This window comes from Salvelinus namaycush, chromosome 18 (genome assembly GCF_016432855.1).
Source record: "Salvelinus namaycush isolate Seneca chromosome 18, SaNama_1.0, whole genome shotgun sequence".
Classification (NCBI taxonomy): Eukaryota; Metazoa; Chordata; class Actinopteri; order Salmoniformes; family Salmonidae; genus Salvelinus; species Salvelinus namaycush.
The window spans coordinates 35540871-35561584 of NC_052324.1; positions in this window are offsets into that span (position 1 = coordinate 35540871).

Sequence of the window (20714 nt, forward strand, 5' to 3'; positions counted from 1 at the left end):
ACGTTGACCAAGTTTCATACACCACGTAGAGGAGACTGATTCAACTACACATTGAATTATGATGAACAGTTGTCTTGATTATAATCCTAGTGTGTGTGTCTGTCAGTATGTCAACATCTAGGGTGAGAGCAGACCAAGGCTTGGAGAATGTGGACAGTTAGCTAGCTAGGTAATGTTACATGTATCCACCATGACGACACTCTTACATCATGAGATTGAATTCACATTTTGCCCTTTATGGACAGCTACTTGGTTTACTGAAAGCACACATTCAAACTAGTCATACAGATCTGATTTTATCTGAATTACCCTTAGCAAAATGTTCTGTTCTAGCTGGCTATTTAAGATAGAGACATTCAAATTTGGTCAAGTAGGTTAATGCTTTTCCCTTGTTCATTAATCAAGCTAATGTTCACTTTGTGTTGAGCAGAGAGAGTATTCAGAGGTGGTTTCGGCTGCACACAGCCTCATCTCTGTGCTGACCCGGACTATTTATCAGGGTCAGAGTCCAGTGCCACCGCATCAGCAAGCTCAGGTGCATCAATTTCATGATAAGGGGCATCATCAGCAGACAGAGGTACAGCTACAGAGACAGCTGCATTCCTCCAGTAACCAGGAGATGGCCAGGTGCATATCAATGGTCCCAGAATACAGGAAAAATTTCATTTTACTGTCTATACGCAAAACATCATAGGGTCTAGCCACTGTTCTGACGATTGATCAATTCAGCCAATAATCTGTAAATGATGTATTACTTTTCTCAATACCATACCTTTCTCTCTCACCCTACTTCCAGAACACCAGGCAAAGACTACATAGGTCTGGAAACCTTTTATTGTCATTTTATACGTCCTAAATTGGGCCAGTAACCGAAAGGTTGCTGGATCAAATCTCAGAGTTGACAAGGTAAAAATCTGTAATTCTGACTTGCCTTGTTAAATAAAAATAAAAAATATAATAAAAGTAATAAGTTGTGCAGCTTCCTGGACATCCTTCAGAAGCAGTCAAATCTCTGCAATAGTCTCTTTGTCCCTGGGGAAGATTCCACAGTTAGTGAATTGGTTTTATTACTAGTTATGTTGTATGAGACAGTCATATTTATTTCTACATTTAATTGATCCTTTTTCAGCCAGATGTTGACTATATAGACTATGTGAACCACCAGGGATGCCATAGAGTCAGATAATAAACTACTTTCAGGACTTTGTTGCAGTTTCCAAGATGTGGAAACTGCAGGTGAGCTTCAGCCTTGTATTTTCTTGTTGTTGAAATTGTCAACATTAATGGTCATAAACCAACAGGGTTGAAAAGATAACCGATAATGTGTTCAGTTGCTGATTACCAGTTTATTTTTTATTTTTATTTTATCTTTCACCTTTATTTCACCAGGTAGGCTAGTTGAGAACAAGTTCTCATTTACAACTGCGACCTGGCCAAGATAAAGAAAAGCAAAAAATGACAACACAGAGTTACTCGTGGGATAAACAAAAGTACGGTCAATAACACAATAGAAAAATATATATACAGTGTGTACAAATAGAGTAAGGAGTTAAGGCAATAAATAGGCCATAGTAGCGAAGTAATTACAATTTAGCAATTTACACTGGAGTGATAGATGTGCAGATGATGCTGTGCAAGTAGAAATACTGGTGTGCAAAAGAGAAAAAACTGTAAATAAAAACAATATTGTCACGTTCCTGACCTGTTTTCCTTTGTCATGTATTTGTTTTAGTTGGTCAGGGCGTGAGTTGGGTGGGTTGGTCTAGGTTTGATTTTCTATGTTGGGATTTTGTGTTCGGCCTGGTATGATTCTCAATCAGAGACAGCTGTCAATCGTTGTCCCTGATTGAGAATCATACTAAGGCAGCCAGGGTTTCACTTGTGTTTTGTGGGTGTTTGTTCCTGTGTCAGTGTTTGGGCCACACAGGACTGTTTCGGGTTAGTCACGTTTGTTGGTTTTTGTATTTTGTAGTGTTTGTTGTTTTTCCATTAAATAATGAATACTTACCAATCCGCATCTTGGTCCGATCCATGCTCCTCCTCGTCTGAGGAGGAGAACGACTACGACAGCCATTACAAATATGGGGATGAGGTAGGTAGTTGGATGGGCTATTTACAGGTGGGCTGTGTACAGCTGCAGCGATCAGTAAGCTGCTGAGATAGCTGATGCTTAAAGTTAGTGAGGGAGATAAGTCTCCAACTTCAGCGATTTTTGCAATTCGTTCCAGTCATTGGCAGCAGAGAACTGGAAGGAAAGGCGGCCAAAGGAAGAATTGGCCTTGGGGTGACTAGTGAGATATACCTGCTGGAGCGAGTGCTACGGGTGGGTGTTGTTATGGTGACCAGTGAGCTGAGATAAGACTGAGCTTTACCTAGCAAAGACTTATAGATGACCTGGAGACAGTGGGTCTAGCGACTAATATGTAGCAAGGGCCAGCCGACAAAAGCATACAGGTTGCAGTGGTGGGTGGTATATGGGGCTTTGGTGACAAAACGGATGGCACTGTGATAGACTGCATCCAGTTTGCTGAGTACAGTGTTGGAGGCTATTTTGTAAATGGCATCGCCGAAGTTCAGGATCGGTAGGATAGTCAGTTTTACAAGGGTATGTTTGGCAGCGTGAGTGAAGGAGGCTTTGTTGCAAAATAGGAAGCCAATTCTAGATTTAATTTTGGATTGGAGATGCTTAATATAAGTCTCAAAGGAGAGTTTACAGTCTAGCCAGACACCAAGGTATTTGTAGTTGTCCAAATATTCTAAGTCAGAAACATCCAGAGTAGTGATGCTAGTTGGGCGGGCGGGTGCGGGCAGCGATCGGTTGAAGAGCATTCATTTAGTTTTACTTGCGTTTAAGAGCAGTTGGAGGCCACTGAAGGAGTGTTGTATGGCATTGAAGCTCATTTGGAGGTTAGTTAACACAGTGTCCAAAGAAGGGTCAGATGTATACAGAATGGTGTTGCCTGCGTAGAGGTGGATCAAGGAATCACCTGCAGCAAGAGCGACATGGTTGATGTATACAGAGAAAAGAGTCGGCCCGAGAATTGAACCCTGTGGTACCACACTGGACTCTATCTGAGAAGTAGTTGGTGAACCCAGCGAGGCAGTCATTTGAGAAACCAAGGCCGTTGAGTCTGCCGATAAGAATATTGTGATTGACAGAGTCGAAAGCCTTGGCCAGGTTGATGAAGATGGCTGCACAGTACTGTCGTTTATCGATGGCGGTTATGATATCGTTTAGTACCTTGAGCGTGGCTGAGGTGCACCTGTGACCAGCTCGGATACAGAATTGCACAGTGGAGAAGGTACGGTGGGATTCGAAATGGTCAGTGATCTGTTTGTTTAACTTGGCTTTCGAAGACTTTAGAAATGCAGGGCAGGATGGATATAGGTCTGTAACAGTTTGGGCCTAGAGTGTCACCCCCTTTGAAGAGGGGGCAGCTTTCCAATCTTTAGGAATCTCGGACAATACTAAAGAGAGGTTGAACAGACTGGTAATAGGGGGTTGCAACAATGGCTGCGGATAATTTTAGAAAGAGAGGGTCCAGATTGTCTAGCCCAGCTGATTTGTATGGGACCAGGTTTTCCAACTCTTTCAGAACATCTGCTATCTGGATTTGGGTGAAGGAGAAGCTGGGGAGGCTTGGACAAGTAGCTGCAGGGGGTGCGGAGCTGTTGGCCGGGGTTGGGGTAGCCAGAAGGAATGCATGGCCAGCCGTAGAGAAATGCTTATTGAAATTCTCGATTATCGTGGATGTATCTGTGGTGGCAGTGTTTCCTAACCTTAGTGCAGTGGGCAGCTGGGAGGAGGTGCTCTTGTTCTCCATGGACTTTACAGTGTCCCAAAACTTTTTGAAGTTAGAGCTACAGGATGCAAATTTCTGCTTGAAAAAGCTAGCCTTTGCTTTCCTAACTGACTGTGTGTATTGGGTCCTGACTTCCCTGTAAAGTTGCATATCGCTGGGACTATTCGATGCTATTGCAGTCCGCCACAGGATGTTTTTGTGCTGGTCAAGGGCAGTCAGGTCTGGAGTGAACCAATGGCTATATCTGTTCTTAGTTCTAATTTTTTTTTAAATGGGCATGCTTATTTAAGATGGTGAGGAAATTACTTTTAAAGAACAACCAGGCATCCTCCACTGACGGGATGAGGTCAATATCCTTCCAGGATACCCGGGCCAGTTTGATTGGAAAGGCCTGCTCGCAGAAGTGTTTTAGCGAGCGTTTGACAGTGATGAGGGGTGGTCGTTTGACCGCGGACCCATAATGGATGCAGGCAATCAGGCAGTGATTGCTGAGATCCTGATTGAAAACAGCAGAGGTGTATTTGGAGGGCAAGTTGGTCAGGATAAAATCTATGAGGGTGCCCATGTTTACTGATTTAGGGTTGTACCTGGTGGGTTCCTTGATAATTTGTGTGAGATTGAGGGTATCTAGCTTAGATTGTAGGACGGCCGGGGTGTTAAGCATATCCCAGTTTAACAGAACCTAACAGAACAAACTCTGAAGATAGATGGGGGAAATCAATTCACATATGGTGTCCAGTGCACAGCTGGGAGCTGAGAGGGGTCTATAACAGGCGGCAACAGTGAGAGACTTATTTCTGGAGAGATTCATTTTTAAAATTAGAAGCTCGAACTGTTTAGGCACAGACCTGGAAAGTATAACAGAACTTTGCAGGCTATCTTTGCAGTAGATTGCAACTCCTCCCCCTTTTGGCAGTTCTATCTTGACAGAAAATGTTGTAGTTGGGGATGGAAATCTCAGACTTTTTGGTGGCCTTCCTAAGCCAGGATTCATACACGGCAAGGACATCAGGGTTGGCGGAGTGTGCTAAAGCAGTGAGTAAAACAAACTTAGGGAGGAGGCTGCTGATGTTAACATGCATGAAACCAAGGCTTTTACTGTTACAGAAGTCAACAAATGAGAGCGCCTGGGGACACGCAGGGCCTGGGTTAACCTCCACATCACCCGAGGAACAGAGGAGTCGTCGGATGAGGGTGCTGCTAAAGGCTATCACAACTGGTCGTCTGGTGTGTTGGGGACAGCGAATAAAAGCAGGAGATTTCTGGGCATGGTAGGATAGATTCAGGGCATAATGTACAGATAGGGGTATGGTGGGGTGTGGGTACAGTGGAGGTGAAGCTAGGCATTGAGTGATGATAAGAGAGGTTGCATCTCTGGACGCACTAGTTATGCTGGGTGAGGTCACCGCATGTGTGGGAGGTTGGACAAAATAGGTATCTGAGGCATGTTGAGTGGGACTAGGGGCTCCGCAGTAAAAAGCATTATAATGGTAAAATCTAATGGATTACTTACTCAGTAACATAGTCAAATTACTTTGTTACTTTTGGCTTACTTTGCATTCAAAAGCCATAGAACATATGAACACAGCATTGTTTTTCACATTGACATTGTCACTATCACAAACACACACCGGTAACGTTGTGTTTCAGGAGAAATGAAGAAAAAGGAAGCAGCAGGTGAACAAGTAGGAGAGGAAGAAGATGGACAAGAAGTGGAGCCATCCAGACGAACCATTCCCACTGTCCTTAAAGTTATGCAATGGCTGATGGGTCAGGGGTACAAGCCACTACTGCTGTCTGAACAGGAGGTCTTTAAAACTGTCTTCGAATTTGACCCTGAGTGTCGAGTCCGAATGCCAGCGCACACCCTATGCTACCCTACAGTCAGTGCTAGCTCAAACACAATCACATTCCTCACAGCACACCAAACCTCTTATGAAGATTTTGAAACCATCATGATATAAGCCATCACATCAGGTGGAGCATTCCACAGTGTGAATACCCAATGGCCTTACACATTGGATGAGACTTGTCAGGTTTTTCCAGTTTTCTCCTTCTGGTCTTAAGTGATTGTCACACACCTAGTGGAGAATGGATTGCTAGTTTTCATTGGGAAGGCAGATAAAGCGTTTTTATCAAAAGTAATCACAGAATCCTACTCATTAGTCGACATACTCAACATGCACATGCTTAATTGCATCACTTTTGTTTTGTTTCTACGTTACATATTGTATCACATGACATTCAGATTGTCGATTGTTTCTATTTGAAGGGTTATTTTCCTTCAAAATTATCACTTTTTCCCATGTAGCAAAAACATTTTTGAGAAGGAACATTTTAAGTTCTCACATTTAATGAATGATGACTGCAGCTCTTTTGTATTTAAACATTTCTTTTTTAGACTACATTTTTATTCATTTAAATAAACATTGATTCTGTTGCCCATAGTTTGTAGGCAGATTGTGGGGTAAGCTCACTTCTTGAGGGATATGCTCAGTGTTAGATTATGATGTCATGCCTTCCACAGACTCCTGGTATGTATGCACCCTAACACAAGACAATTGTGTTCCGGAACTGTTGCTTGTATAAAATAACTGTTGTGTAAACAATATGATTGTATTATCACCTACCAATATGTAACCATTTACTCTTCGCATTCTTCCCTGTGAAATCAGAAATAGATCTCCCCTGCAGCTGCTTGATTAAAGATTTTTCTGTTATACAATTAAAAAGTCTCTGCCTCAATCTTCAGATAAAATTTTCCACAACATTAGTAACCAATCAAAATCAGCCAATTGATCTCATTTTGCCCGGAACACACTTCATGACATTGCAGCAATTTTAAAATGACTGGACTAAACAGATATTCCTTGCAACAGTATCAAGCAGAGATCCATCCACCATAAGCATCATTCAGTAAGTAGCAGCAGGTAGTTCAAGACAGATGCAGAAATATCTTGTCCATAGGCTCGAACAGGTGAGGTTGGGTCGATGGCTGCTCTAAGCATTGTCATGCTCCTCCGGCAGGCAGGCGTCGTTCCCGTCCAAGTTGTTTAAATCCTAAACATGGAAATCATGTTAATTTACAAACAACCACCTTTTTTTCAGATAAGACTAATTACTTTTTCAATACGGCTCCTTTAAATCTATACCTCCACATTGCCAGGGAAGGTGACAGGATTCTCTGCTTGTCCTATTTCCCATGGCTGGTTGGGTGTCAGATTTTGCTCTGTGCGCAGGGAATGGTTATCTTATCCATTGGTAAAAGTGTCTAGGTCTGCTTGGAGGTGCGGGAGGAATACAGCGTGAACACAGAATAGGAGAAGGCTGTTTGACGGGTCAAGGGAGCCCTCATCTTCCAAAGTGTAGGACTTTGTAAAATATGTGTGACACAGCCATCCACATGTCCTGCCATAACCGTTCAAACCTGAAAGCGAGATAGAACATTTGAAGCAACGTCATACACAGTCCTCTGCCCTACACAACTCACTACTACTATTTTAACCTTTCTGAGCATAAGGAGATGCAATTGGTCAAGGTATTCTAAGGCACTTTGCATTTCTACTTCACCGTCTCCTGTTGAATTGAACCATTTCTATACTTAGTTGCATGTGAGAGATTGAATTGACATTGGATTCTATAGCTAGGTTTCCATCCAACTGACGATAGATTTCATGCAAATATAAAAAAAAATAAGCATAAAGAAAATATGCAAATCTTCTCATCAGTGGTGTTTCCACCAAACGGACTTGTAGAAGATACAAAATCAATGCGTGTTGACGTAGTGGACACAAAATTCCTTGCATTTTCAAGTCTACGCATAGTTTTGTCACAAAAACTGTTGCGTTAAATAGCAAATGTGCCCACTCTGGTCTTGACACGAGCTCTCTAGCTAAAATACAACAGCTTTACGCACTGTAGGCTGTACAGCTAGACTAGTTTACATGATGAGATTATTATGGATAATATATTTATATTTGTCAAACGGCAGCCAAGTATCAATCGTCATGTCACCAGAATAAGACCCTAAATATTTATTACAAATTTGCATCAAGATTGCTGTGCACTTTCACCATGCTGTGAAGTTCAGAATTTATTTAATCTGTTGCCTAATAAACTGCATGGTTTCCTGAGGCATAGTGGGAGGACCACACAGCATACTGTATCATAGCGTGACTAATTTTACTTCGATATGATGGTTATTATATCAATATTTGCGCACAAAAGCGTCTCCACTGACATTTCTCGCATAATGAATTCTACCAGCAAAAAGATCGCACCATGTGGAACAAACTCCTTGTTTGAATAAGGCACTCCCACATTCAGATACCAATTGTGCATGAAACAGCACAGCTTGTCTTCTCTACTCAGTGCAGGGATTATAATCAATTGATTATGGGAATTACAAGTTAAAATCAAATGACATTCAGCGTGTGCACGTGAACTATGCGTCTGGATCTGCATGTAACAACGGCAGAATAAAAACAGGAAGAAACCAAAACATGAAACAAGGAGGGTAGGGCTTTAAGAAGGAACAATAGTGGGATGTGTCTGTGTGAGTGAGTGAGCAGGTGTTGTGTGGGAGGGAGAGTGTGTACACGGGACTTAAGCAGGTGTTGTGTGGGAGGGAGAGTGTGTACACGGGACTTAAGCAGGTGTTGTGTGGGAGGGAGAGTGTGTACACGGGACTTAAGCAGGTGTTGTGTGGGAGGGAGAGTGTGTACACGGGACTTAAGCAGGTGTTGTGTGGGAGGGAGAGTGTGTACACGGGACTTAAGCAGGTGTTGTGTGGGAGGGAGAGTGTGTACACGGGACTTAAGCAGGTGTTGTGTGGGGGGGTACATGGGACTTAAGCAGGTGTTGTGTGGGGGGGGGTATACGGGACTTAAGCAGGTGTTGTGTGGGGGGGTATACAGGACTTAAGTGTAGGCCACCTGCCTAACTATACTTCAGAAAGTATAGTACCAGTCAAATTGTAATAAATGGGGTTATACTCTATGTATTCAGCACACACACGAATAGTGGAGATAAAGCTTCCCCTGCCACAACCACAAACATGAAACATGCATCTTGCGATGTCCACATTCTCCAAGCCTTGCCCTAGATGTTGACAGACAGACACAGACACTAGGGTTATAATCAAGGCAACTGTTCATCATAATTCAAGGTTTAAATCAATCACTGTCCTCTATGTGGTGTATGAAACTTGATCAACATAAATATATTTTTGTCTTGAAAGACAAGGCCTCAGTCAGACCTGGCATATGGTCTGATTCAAGACCATATACTACAAAGCAACCAACGGTGTCCATATACAAACAAATTCCTGATCAGTTGATGCTTTGATGCTTTGTTGTTGGTTGCTGCACCCAGGTACACGATCTATATGATATCATTATGAAACTGATTGTGTAATACAAAAAAATAACACATGTATATAAAACAGCTGTTGTATAATTCAAACCCATTTTGAATAGAAAGCATTGGATTACGCACATTGAGTCATTACCAATTTCAAATACCATTGGAAATCAATCGGCTACCTTTCTTGAGAAGCCGTCTATGCCACCAAATATTACAAACCCATATCTGTTGAAAGACCGTTTTGTATACTTGCCACATCAGCCATCTTGTGGTGAAATATAAAAGACGCAGCATTGAATGGGCAATGAGTTACATGACTAAATGTGTACCCCTAAGATTAAGATGGTCTAAGTTTACCTGATCAATTTGTGGTTGGTGTCCACATGTATGAAGGAAAGAGGACCCCAAACAGAGTATGTTCTTCTGACAACACATCCAAGTTGTGCCAATATTTCCTGTATTCCTGCAGCATCGACACGATGCATTAAGTCCCACACTCAAATCCACTGGACTCGATGACCTAGTGCTTTCAGACATCCTCTCACCATCCTGTAGCTTAATTGTGGTAAACTTGTCATAATTGTGGCCACCACATTGCCCAGCTCCTCATCTGTCATTTGGTTGTATGTTCCCCCCACCGCGATACTGTATTCCTACATTCTGCGTTGAACAGTTTGTGTTGAGATGCCAAGCAGTTTGGCGATGCAAGGTACAGGCAGATCCATTTCACCCAACTCATCAACAACAATTGATGGGGCACATCTTTCTTCCATTTCAGCACTGACTAGGCTACACAGACCCTGCACTACCTCTTGAGGCAAGTCTACTTGAATTGCTAGTGAGCTGCTAAATATAATCTTGTTGGTGCAGATAAACTGTAAGTAAACAAGATCTAGAGGAAGGTGTTGGAACTCAACCTGTACAGGATCATCTCCATAATGTGGCTCCCTATCGCCTGTGACGACGGTAATTTGAAATGTGGAAAATTGTCATTTGAAATGATGTCAACCATCCAGCTGGTATCAGGAAAGATTGGGTCTAGGCTTCAGGTATTGTTATGGGAATAGCTATTTAGGGTTGTTTCTGTTTTATCTCACTCTGTCATACGTGCGCGCACGCACTCACTCACTCACTCACTCACTCACTCACTCACTCACTCACGCTCATTCACTCACTCATTCATTCATTTATTCTGGGCAAACATACGGACAAACCTTTCACTACGGTTGACAGTGGGTAGCTGTAACGTTACAGGCATGCAGTCTTGTATTTCTGTCACGCTCGCTATCCTCAAACTCCCTGTCATAAATCGACTAAGGCGCAGCGTGCATGTAGTTCCACATCTTTTAATGAAAGTGAAACAACCAAAAAACAAACAGCAAAGACCGTGACGCAACCGCGGTGCACACAAACACACATGGAAAATAATTACCCACAAGGCTACCTAAGTATGGTTCTCAATCAGAGACAACGATAGACAGCTGCCTCTGATTGAGAACCACACCTGGCCAAACACACAGAAATAGAAAACATAGAACACAAAACATAGAATGCCCACCCCAACTCACACCCTGACCAAACCAAAATAGAGACATAAAAAGGATCTCTAAGGTCAGGGAGTGACAATTTCATTCCATTTGGCTAGCTAGTCTGACACCAAAGCCTGCCAAATAAACGTATGTACTTCAAAATTGTCACGGGTCAATAATGTAAGGACATTAGAAGCATGTCTATCTAATACATTTAATGACAATCCATGTAACTACTTTGTTAAACATATGACTTACCTGTTGCCCAAGTCCGGGGCAGGTTTTGGTAACTGGTTCACCATGTTTAGAACATGCAGGTACAGGGAAAGATTTTGCATATAGTGGTGACATCAGACCTTCTGATTAAGTAGCCAATAGAGAAAAAGCCTATCATGTTCATTTTTATTTTTATTCATTTAACCTTTATTTAACTAGGCAAGTCAGTTTCTTATGTACAATGACACCTACACCCAAAAGGCAAATGGCCTCCTGCTGGGATGGGGGTCTGGGATTAAAAATAAAAAGTAAGTACAATATAAATATTGGACAAAACACACATCATAACAAGAGAGACAACACACCATTACATAAAGAGAGACCTATGACAACAAGATAGCAAGGCAGCAACACATGACAACACAGTATTGTAGCAACACAACATAACAGCAACATGGTAGTCATTACCTTTAATTACCAGAGGGAGCTCAGCTTCACAGAAATGTGACATTTTTCACCAACCCAATGGACTTGTAAAATAATGTTTCTAATTGTAATAACTCCACGGGTAGACGTGGACATATTTAGATGTATGTTTGTGGTTTTGTTTGATTTTGTTTTACCACAACATGGTAGCAGCACAAAACATGGTACAGACATTATTGGGCACAGACAACATTGGTTCCTCATTGATTAGGTTAAGATGAACCGTCACTCCAAAACTAGTGGACCAATGGAGACTCATTGTCTACGCCTCCCTCCAAACCCCTTCACGGGAAGAAAATTGCCAAAACTTGCAATAGAAGAAACTGGCAGTGAAATCAAAGAAAAAGACATGGAAAGCAAAGATACGTGTAGCGTAACCAAAATGTACTAAATGCAGGCAAGAGCATAGGCTAAATGGATTTAACAGGATTGGTTGATGGGAAAGTTTAACTTTTAGCAATTTTGGCAGTCGTTTTCAAAATGTAAAAAAAATAAATAATTTGCTTGCAAGATTTGATATCATTAGTTTTCTTTATAATTCTATACATTTTGCTATTATTTTATTTATTTATTTCAACATCCATTATTTAACCCTCCTTCGAAAATATAATGTTTTACCTTTTCAACTTTATGATTTATTATAAATTCAATACATATGGCGTGAAATTGGGCCCAGTGTAAGGGCTGTCGATCTCCTCATCCTCGGACGAGGAGAGGAGAGAAGGATCATCAGACCAAAATGCAGCATTCGGGAAATAAGCCATCTTTTTATTATAAACGACGGCAACACGAAACAAAACACTTTCAAATATACAAAACAAGAAAACGACGTTGACGAAACCTGAACATAAACTTACATAACTAAACGTTCACTCACGGACAGGAAACAGACGACATCAAAATAAACGAACAGCCAAACAGTCCCGTATGGTACATACATTCGACGACACAGGAGACAATCACCCACAAACAAACAGTGAGAACACCCTACCTAAATATGACTCTTAATTAGAGGAGAACGCAAAACACCTGCCTCTAATTAAGAGCCATACCAGGCAACCAAAACCAACATAGAAACAGATAACATAGACTGCCCACCCAAAACACATGCCCTGACCTAAACACATACAAAAACAACATAAAACAGGTCAGGACCGTTACAGAACCCCCCCCTCAAGGTGCGAACGCCGGGCGCACCAGCACAAAGTCCAGGGGAGGGTCTGGGTGGGCAGTTGACCACGGTGGTGGCTCCGGCTCTGGACGCTGTCCCCACACCACCATAGTCACTCCCCGCTTCTGTCTTCCCCTTCCAATGACCACCCTAAAACTAACATCCCCTAAATAAACAGCCAGCACCGGGAGAAGGGGCAGCACCGGGACAAGGGGCAGCACCGGGACAAGGGGCAGCACCGGGACAAGGGGCAGCACCGGGACAAGGGGTAGCACCGGGACAAGGGGTAGCACCGGGACAAGGGGTAGCACCGGGACAAGGGGCAGCACCGGGACAAGGGGCAGCACCGGAACAAGGGGCAGCACCGGGACAAGGGGCAGCACCGGGACAAGGGGCAGCACCGGGACAAGGGGCAGCACCGGGACAAGGGGCAGCACCGGGACAAAGGGCAGGTCCCGGCTGAGGGACTCTGGCAGGTCCCGGCTGAGGGACTCTGGCAGGTCCCGGCTGAGGGACTCTGGCAGGTCCCGGCTGAGGGACTCTGGCAGGTCCCGGCTGAGGGACTCTGGCAGGTCCCGGCTGAGGGACTCTGGCAGGTCCCGGCTGAGGGACTCTGGCAGGTCCCGGCTGAGGGACTCTGGCAGGTCCCGGCTGGACGGACTCTGGCAGGTCCCGGCTGGACGGACTCTGGCAGGTCCCGGCTGGACGGCTCTGGCAGGTCCCGGCTGGACGGCTCTGGCAGGTCCCGGCTGGACGGCTCTGGCAGGTCCCGGCTGGACGGCTCTGGCAGGTCCCGGCTGGACGGCTCTGGCAGGTCCCGGCTGGACGGCTCTGGCAGGTCCCGGCTGGACGGCTCTGGCAGGTCCCGGCTGGACGGCTCTGGCAGGTCCCGGCTGGACGGCTCTGGCAGGTCCCGGCTGGACGGCTCTGGCAGGTCCCGGCTGGACGGCTCTGGCAGGTCCCGGCTGGACGGCTCTGGCAGGCCCCGGCTGGACGGCTCTGGCAGGTCCCGGCTGGACGGCTCTGGCAGGTCATGGCAGGACGGCTCTGGCAGGTCATGGCAGGACGGCTCTGGCAGGTCATGGCAGGACGGCTCTGGCTGGTCATGGCAGGACGGCTCTGGCTGGTCATGGCAGGACGGCTCTGTAGGAAGGAGAAGGAGAGACAGCCTGGTGCGTGGTCTAGGCACTGGCTGCGCTGGAGAGGAGGAAACAGCTGGAGAGAGAACCCGGAGAGACAGCCTGGTACGGGGGGCTGCCACCGGAGGACCGGTACATGGAGGTGGCACCGGGTCTACCGGACCGTGAAGGAGGACACGTGCTCTTGAGCACCGAGCCTCCCCAACCCTACCAGGTTGAATGGTCCCCGTAGCCCTGCCAGTGCGGCGAGGTGGAATAGCCCGCACTGGGCTATGCAGGCGAACCGGGGACACCACCTGTAAGGCTGGTGCCATGTACGCCGGCCCGAGGAGACGTACTGGAGGCCAGATACGTTGGGCCGGCTTCATGGCATCCGGCTCGATGCCCAACCTAGCCCTCCCAGTGCGGCAAGGTGGAATAGCCCGCACTGGGCTAAGCACGCGTACTGGGGACACCGTGCGTTTTACCGCATAACACGGTGTCTTACCAGTACGACGCCTTCTACCTCCACGGTAAGCACGGGGAGTTGGCTCGGGTATCCTACCCGGCTTTGCCACACTCCTCGTGTGCCCCCCCCCAAGAAATTTTTGGGTCTGACTCACGGGCTCCCAACCGCGTCGTCGCGCTGCCTCCTCATACCAGCGCCTCTCAGCCTTCGCTGCTTCCAACTCCTCCTTGGGACGGCGATATTCCCCTGGCTGAGCCCAAGGTCCTCTACCGTCCAGGATCTCCTCCCAAGTCCAGGAGTCCTTGTTGCTCTGTTGAGCATTCCCTTGCCGCTTGGTCTTAGCGTGGTGGGTGATTCTGTAAGGGCTGTCGATCTCCTCATCCTCGGACGAGGAGAGGAGAGAAGGATCATCAGACCAAAATGCAGCATTCGGGAAATAAGCCATCTTTTTATTATAAACGACGGCAACACGAAACAAAACACTTTCAAATATACAAAACAAGAAAACGACGTTGACGAAACCTGAACATAAACTTACATAACTAAACGTAAACTCACGGACAGGAAACAGACGACATCAAAATAAACGAACAGCCAAACAGTCCCGTATGGTACATACATTCGACGACACAGGAGACAATCACCCACAAACAAACAGTGAGAACACCCTACCTAAATATGACTCTTAATTAGAGGAGAACGCAAAACACCTGCCTCTAATTAAGAGCCATACCAGGCAACCAAAACCAACATAGAAACAGATAACATAGACTGCCCACCCAAAACACATGCCCTGACCTAAACACATACAAAAACAACATAAAACAGGTCAGGACCGTTACACCCAGTCAGTCAGTCAGTCAGTCAGTCAGAACAAAATTTTCTACGACAGGCAAAGTTAACTGTAAACATGCAACATTTCAACTACATGGTTGGATGTTTGATCAGGCTGGCTGTAAGATCAATTAGAGCAGGTTAGCATCACAGTCAATTCTCCTATATTTGTCATGTAGTCACTGAATCATTCATGCCTTACAACTCAGAACAGTGTTCCAATATTAGGAACGGCAGCACATTCCTTGAGGCTAGGTGGAATTGTAATGTGGATGGGACCTTAGGATTGTACACCGGCTGTCTCCGGGGAGCCTGATGTGTCCCTTTATAGTGAAGCATTTTAAATAGGACCAACCTCTGCAACATTTGTACCTCATCTATCTGGGTCATGCTGATAAGCTCAATCTGCTGTTAATACATCTCAGGAAAATAGCCAGAAATCTGTCATATGCTAGGCTGACAGCCAAATACAGGGCCCCCTTCTCTGAATTTTTCACTTTTTTTTTTACTGCATCGCAGTACCCCGAAAAAAGTTATGAATACCCATGTATCTATTTCATGTAGAAAACATACATCTTGTTCCCAGTCATTGTATTTGCTTTTGAAATGCGCCATATGGTTGACAACGCCTTGCAGTGCAGCATGGGTAAATGTATGCAGCCCTTCAGGGAAAAGCTTTCCAAGATGTTCATTATCAACATGAACATTACACTACTGTTTCAGGTGACAGCTAATCCAAGATTATTATAATTAAAAAACTCATAATTAATGTTAGAAGTAATTTAAAATGACTTTTTATTTTGCATCTGTTACCAAATCCAGTCACCAAAATATTTGAATGAGAGATTATTATATATATTTTTGAAACGAGAACAACTCAGTTCTTTATGCTAAATTCTTGTTTATATATGTTGGTATCCACCTTGAAAAGCATTGAACACTTCCCAGGATAATCTGACAAAAGAATGGTAATTTATACAGTAAACTACAGCAGTGGAATATAACAGGTACAATAGATCCATACTGCATACACAACCAGACACATCACATACATGTCCAGACAAATAGAGCCAGAAATCTGCCAGCAAAAACAGAGATGAAGAGAGAGAGAGAGAAAGAGAGAAAGAGAGAGAGAGAGAGTAGAAAGAGATGGAGACAGGGAGAAAGAGAGAGAGAGTTGGTAAGAAAGAGGAGAGAAAGAAACAGAGAGAGAAAGAGAGAGTAAAACAAGAGAAAAGAGAGCAAATACCCAAAGTACTTCTGCATAATGTTTCCCTCAGGGAGCCTCTGTGAGGAACAAGACAAACCAGAACCACAGAGGAGATTCTGCACCTGCAGTTTCTCCTCTCCTCCTCCAGCCTTCTTAGAGGACACACTGGGTCTGTGCGTGTGCCTCTGAGTGTGTGTGTGTGTGTGTGTGTGTGTGTGTGTGTGTGTGTGTGTGTGTGTGTGTGTGTGTGTGTGTGTGTGTGTGTGTGTGTGTGTGTGTGTGTGTGTGTGTGTGTGTGTGTGTGTGTGTGTGTGTGTGTGTGTGTGTGTGTGTGTGTGTGAGAGAGAGAGAGAGAGAGACTTTGTGTAATATTGTGTGTATGCAGTCCCCCGTGTGTGTGAACACATTTGTACGAATGAAGAACATGCGCTGGCCGGGAAAGTAGGTTCCCTATTTCTAATCGAAAGCAAAGTGAATATATGTGTTGTTGATCTAGAGCAAAGTGAATATAGGTATTGTTGATCTACAGCAAAGTGAATATAGGTATTGTTGATCTAGAGCAGTGGTTCCCAAACTTTTTATAGTCTCGTAATCCTTCAAACATTCATCCTCCAGCTGCGTACCCCCTCTAGCACCTGGGTCAGCGCACTCTCAAATGTTGTTTTTTGCCATCATTTGTAAGCCTGCCACACACAATACATTTATTAAACATAAGAATGAGTGTGAGATTTTGTCACAACCCGGCTCGTGAGAAGTGACAAAGAGCTCTTATAGGACCAGGGCACAAATGATAATAATCAATAATTTTGCTCTTTATTTAGCCATCTTACAAATACAACTGTATTTGTTCATTAAAAAGTGTCAATAACTCACCACAAGTTATTGAGAAGGGTGTGCTTGAAAGGATGCACATAACTCTGCAATGTCGGGTTGTATTGGAGAGAGTCTCAGACTTAAATAATTTCCCACACACAGTCTGTGCCTGTATTTAGTTTTCATGCTAGTGAGAGCTGAGAATCCACTCTCACATATTTACATGGTTGCAAAGGGCATCAGTGTCTTAACAGTGCGATTTGCCAAGGGTAGGATACTCTGAACGCAGCCCAATCCAGAAATCTGGAAGAGGCTTCTGATTAAATTCCATTTTCACAGAACCGCTTGTTGCAATTACGATGAGGCTCTCTTTTCAGATATCGGTAAGTGGACTGGAGGCAGGGCATAAAAGGGATATCAAATCCAGTTGTTTGTGTCATCCGTTTCGGGAAAGTACCTGCGTAATTGCGCACCCAACTCAATCAGGTGCTTCGCTATATCACATTTGACATTGTCCGTAAGCTTGAGTTAATTTGCACACAAAAAATCATACAACGATGGAAAGACCTGTGTATTGTCCTTGTTAATGCAGACAGAGAAGAGCTCCAACTTCTTAATCATACCCTCAATTTGACCTGCACATTAAATGTTGTGGAGAGTCCCTGTAATCCTACATTTTTATATTTTTTTATTTATTTTTATTTAACCTTTATTTAACCAGGAAGGGCTCATTGAGATTTAAAATCTATTTTTCAAGAGTGTCCTGGCCAAGATAGTGCTGCCTATCATTACAAAAGCTGGATGAGTCAACAGACGTGGCGGGCCTGGCACAGCTCCTGGTATATGTCCGTTATGTTTATGGGGGTCAATTAAGGAAGACATCTTCTTCTGCAAACCACTGGAAACCAGGACAACAGGAGAGGATATTTTTAAAGTACTGGACAGCTTTGTGACATCAAATGGACTTTGGTGGTCAAGATGTGTTGGTATCTGTACTGATGGCACCATGACAGGGAGACATAGTGGAGTGGTAACACGCGTGCAAGCAGATGCTCCCGACGCCACTTGGGTACACTGCAGCATCCACCGAGAGGCTCTTGCTACCAAGGGAATGCCTGACAGCTTGAAAGACGTTTTAGACACTACAGTGAAAATGGTTAACTTTGTTAAAGCAAGGCCCCTGAACTGTTGTGTATTTTCTGCACTATGCAATGATATGGGCAGCGACCATGTAATGCTTTTACAACATACAGAAGTGCCCTGGTTATCAAGGGGCAAAGTATTGACACGTTTTTTTAAAATTGAGAGACAAGCTTATAGTTTTCTTTACTGACCACAATTTTCACTTGTCTGACCGCTTGCATGATGATATCCCTCTAGTGGTGTGGGGGCTGTGCCTTGGCAAAGTGGGTGGGGTTATATCCTTCCTGTTTGGCCCTGTCCGGGGGTATCATCGGATGTGGCCACAGTGTCTCCTGACCCCTCCTGTCTCAGCCTCCAGTATTTATGCTGCATTCGTTTATGTGTCGGCGGGCTAGGGTCAGTTTGTTATATCTGGAGTACTTGTCCTGTCTTATCCGGTGTCCTGTGTGAATTTAAGTATGCTCTCTCTAATTCTCTCTTTCTCTCTTTCTTTCTCTCTCTCGGAGGACCTGAGCCCTAGGACCATGCCTCAGGACGACCTGACATGATGACTCCTTGCTGTCCCCAGTCCACCTGTCCCCAGTCCACCTGGCCAACTGTTCTGCCTGCGGTTATGGAACCCTGACCTGTTCACTGGACGTGCTACCTGTCCCAGACCTGCTGTTTTCAACTCTCTAGTGACCGCAGGAGCGGTAGAGATACTCTTAATGATCGGCTATGAAAAGCCAACTGACATTTACTCCTGAGGTGCTGCACCCTCGACAACTACTGTGATTATTATTATTTGACCATGCTGGTCATTTATGAACATTTGAACATCTTGGCCATGTTCTGTTATAATCTCCACCCGGCACAGCCAGAAGAGGACTGGCCACCCCTCGTAGCCTGGTTCTTCTCTAGGTTTCTTCCTAGGTTTTGGCCATACTAGGGAGTTTTTCCTAGCCACCGTGCTTCTACACCTGCATTGCTTGCTGTTTGGGGTTTTAGGCTGGGTTTCTGTACAGCACTTTGAGATATCAGCTGATGTACGAAGGGCTATATAAATATATTTGATTTGATTTGATGACAAGTTTCTCACAGGACTGGCCTATCTGGGTGATGTTTTTTCTCGCCTGAATGATCTGACTCTCCGCAACTATATTCAATGTGCGTGACAAAATTGAGGCTATGATTAAGAAGTTGGAGCTATTTTCTGTCTGCATTAACAAGGACAATATACAGGTTTTTCCATCATTGTATGATTTTTTTGTGTGCAAATGAACTTAAGCTTCAATGTCAAATGTGATATAGTGAATAGAGGTCGACCGATTAATTGGAATGGCCGATTAATTAGGGCCGATTTCAAGTTATCATAACAATCGGAAATCGGTATTTTTGGACACCGATTTGGCCGCTAAAATTTTTTTATATATATATATATTTTTTTTACACTTTTATTTCATATTTTTTTAACTAGCCAAGTCAGTTAAGAACACATTCTTATTTTCAATGACGGCCTAGGAACGGTGGGTTAACTGCCTCGTTCAGGGGCAGAACGACAGATTTTTACCTTGTCAGCTTGGGGGATTCAATCTTGCAACCTTACAGTTAACTAGTCCAACGCTCTAACCACCTGATTACATTGCACTCCACAAGGAGCCTGCCTGTTACGCGAATGCAGTAAGCCAAGTTAAGTTGCTAGCTAGCATTAAACTTATCTTATAAAAAACAATCAAACAATCAATCATAATCACTAGTTAACTACACATGGTTGATGATATTACTAGTTATCTAGTGTTTCCTGCGTTGCATATAATCGATGCGGTGCGTATCGTTGCTCCAATGTGTACCTAACCATAAACATCAATGTCTTTCTTAAAATCAATACACAGAAGTATATATTTTTAAACCTGCATATTTAGCTAAAAGAAATCCAGGTTAGCAGGCAATATTAACCAGGTGAAATTGTGTCACTTCTCTTGCGTTCATTGCACGCAGAGTCAGTGTATATGCAACAGTTTGGGCTGCCTAATTTGCCAGAATTTTACGTAATTATGACATAACATTGAAGGTTGTGCAATGTAACAGGAATATTTAGACTTATGGATGCCACCCGTTAGATAAAATACGGAACGGTTCCGTATTTCACTGAAAGAATAAACGTCTTGTTTCCGGATTCGACCATATTAATGACCTAAGGCTCGTATTTCTGTGTGTTATTATGTTATAACTAATGATGTCTATGATTTGATAGAGCAGTCTGACTGAGCGATGGTAGGCAGCAGCAGGCTCGTAAGCATTCATTCAAACAGCACTTTCGTGCGTTTTGCCAGCAGCTCTTCGTTTTTGTGCTTCAAGCATTGCACTGTTTATGACTTCAAGCCTATCAACTCCCGAGATTAGGCTGGTGTAACCGATGTGAAATGGCTAGCTAGTTAGCGGGGTGCGCGCTAATAGCGTTTCAAATGTCACTCGCTCTGAGACTTGGAGTGGTTGTTCCCCTTTCTCTGCATGGGTAACGCTGCTTCGAGGGTGGCTGTTGTCGATGTGTTCCTGGTTCGAGCCCAGGTAGGAGCGAG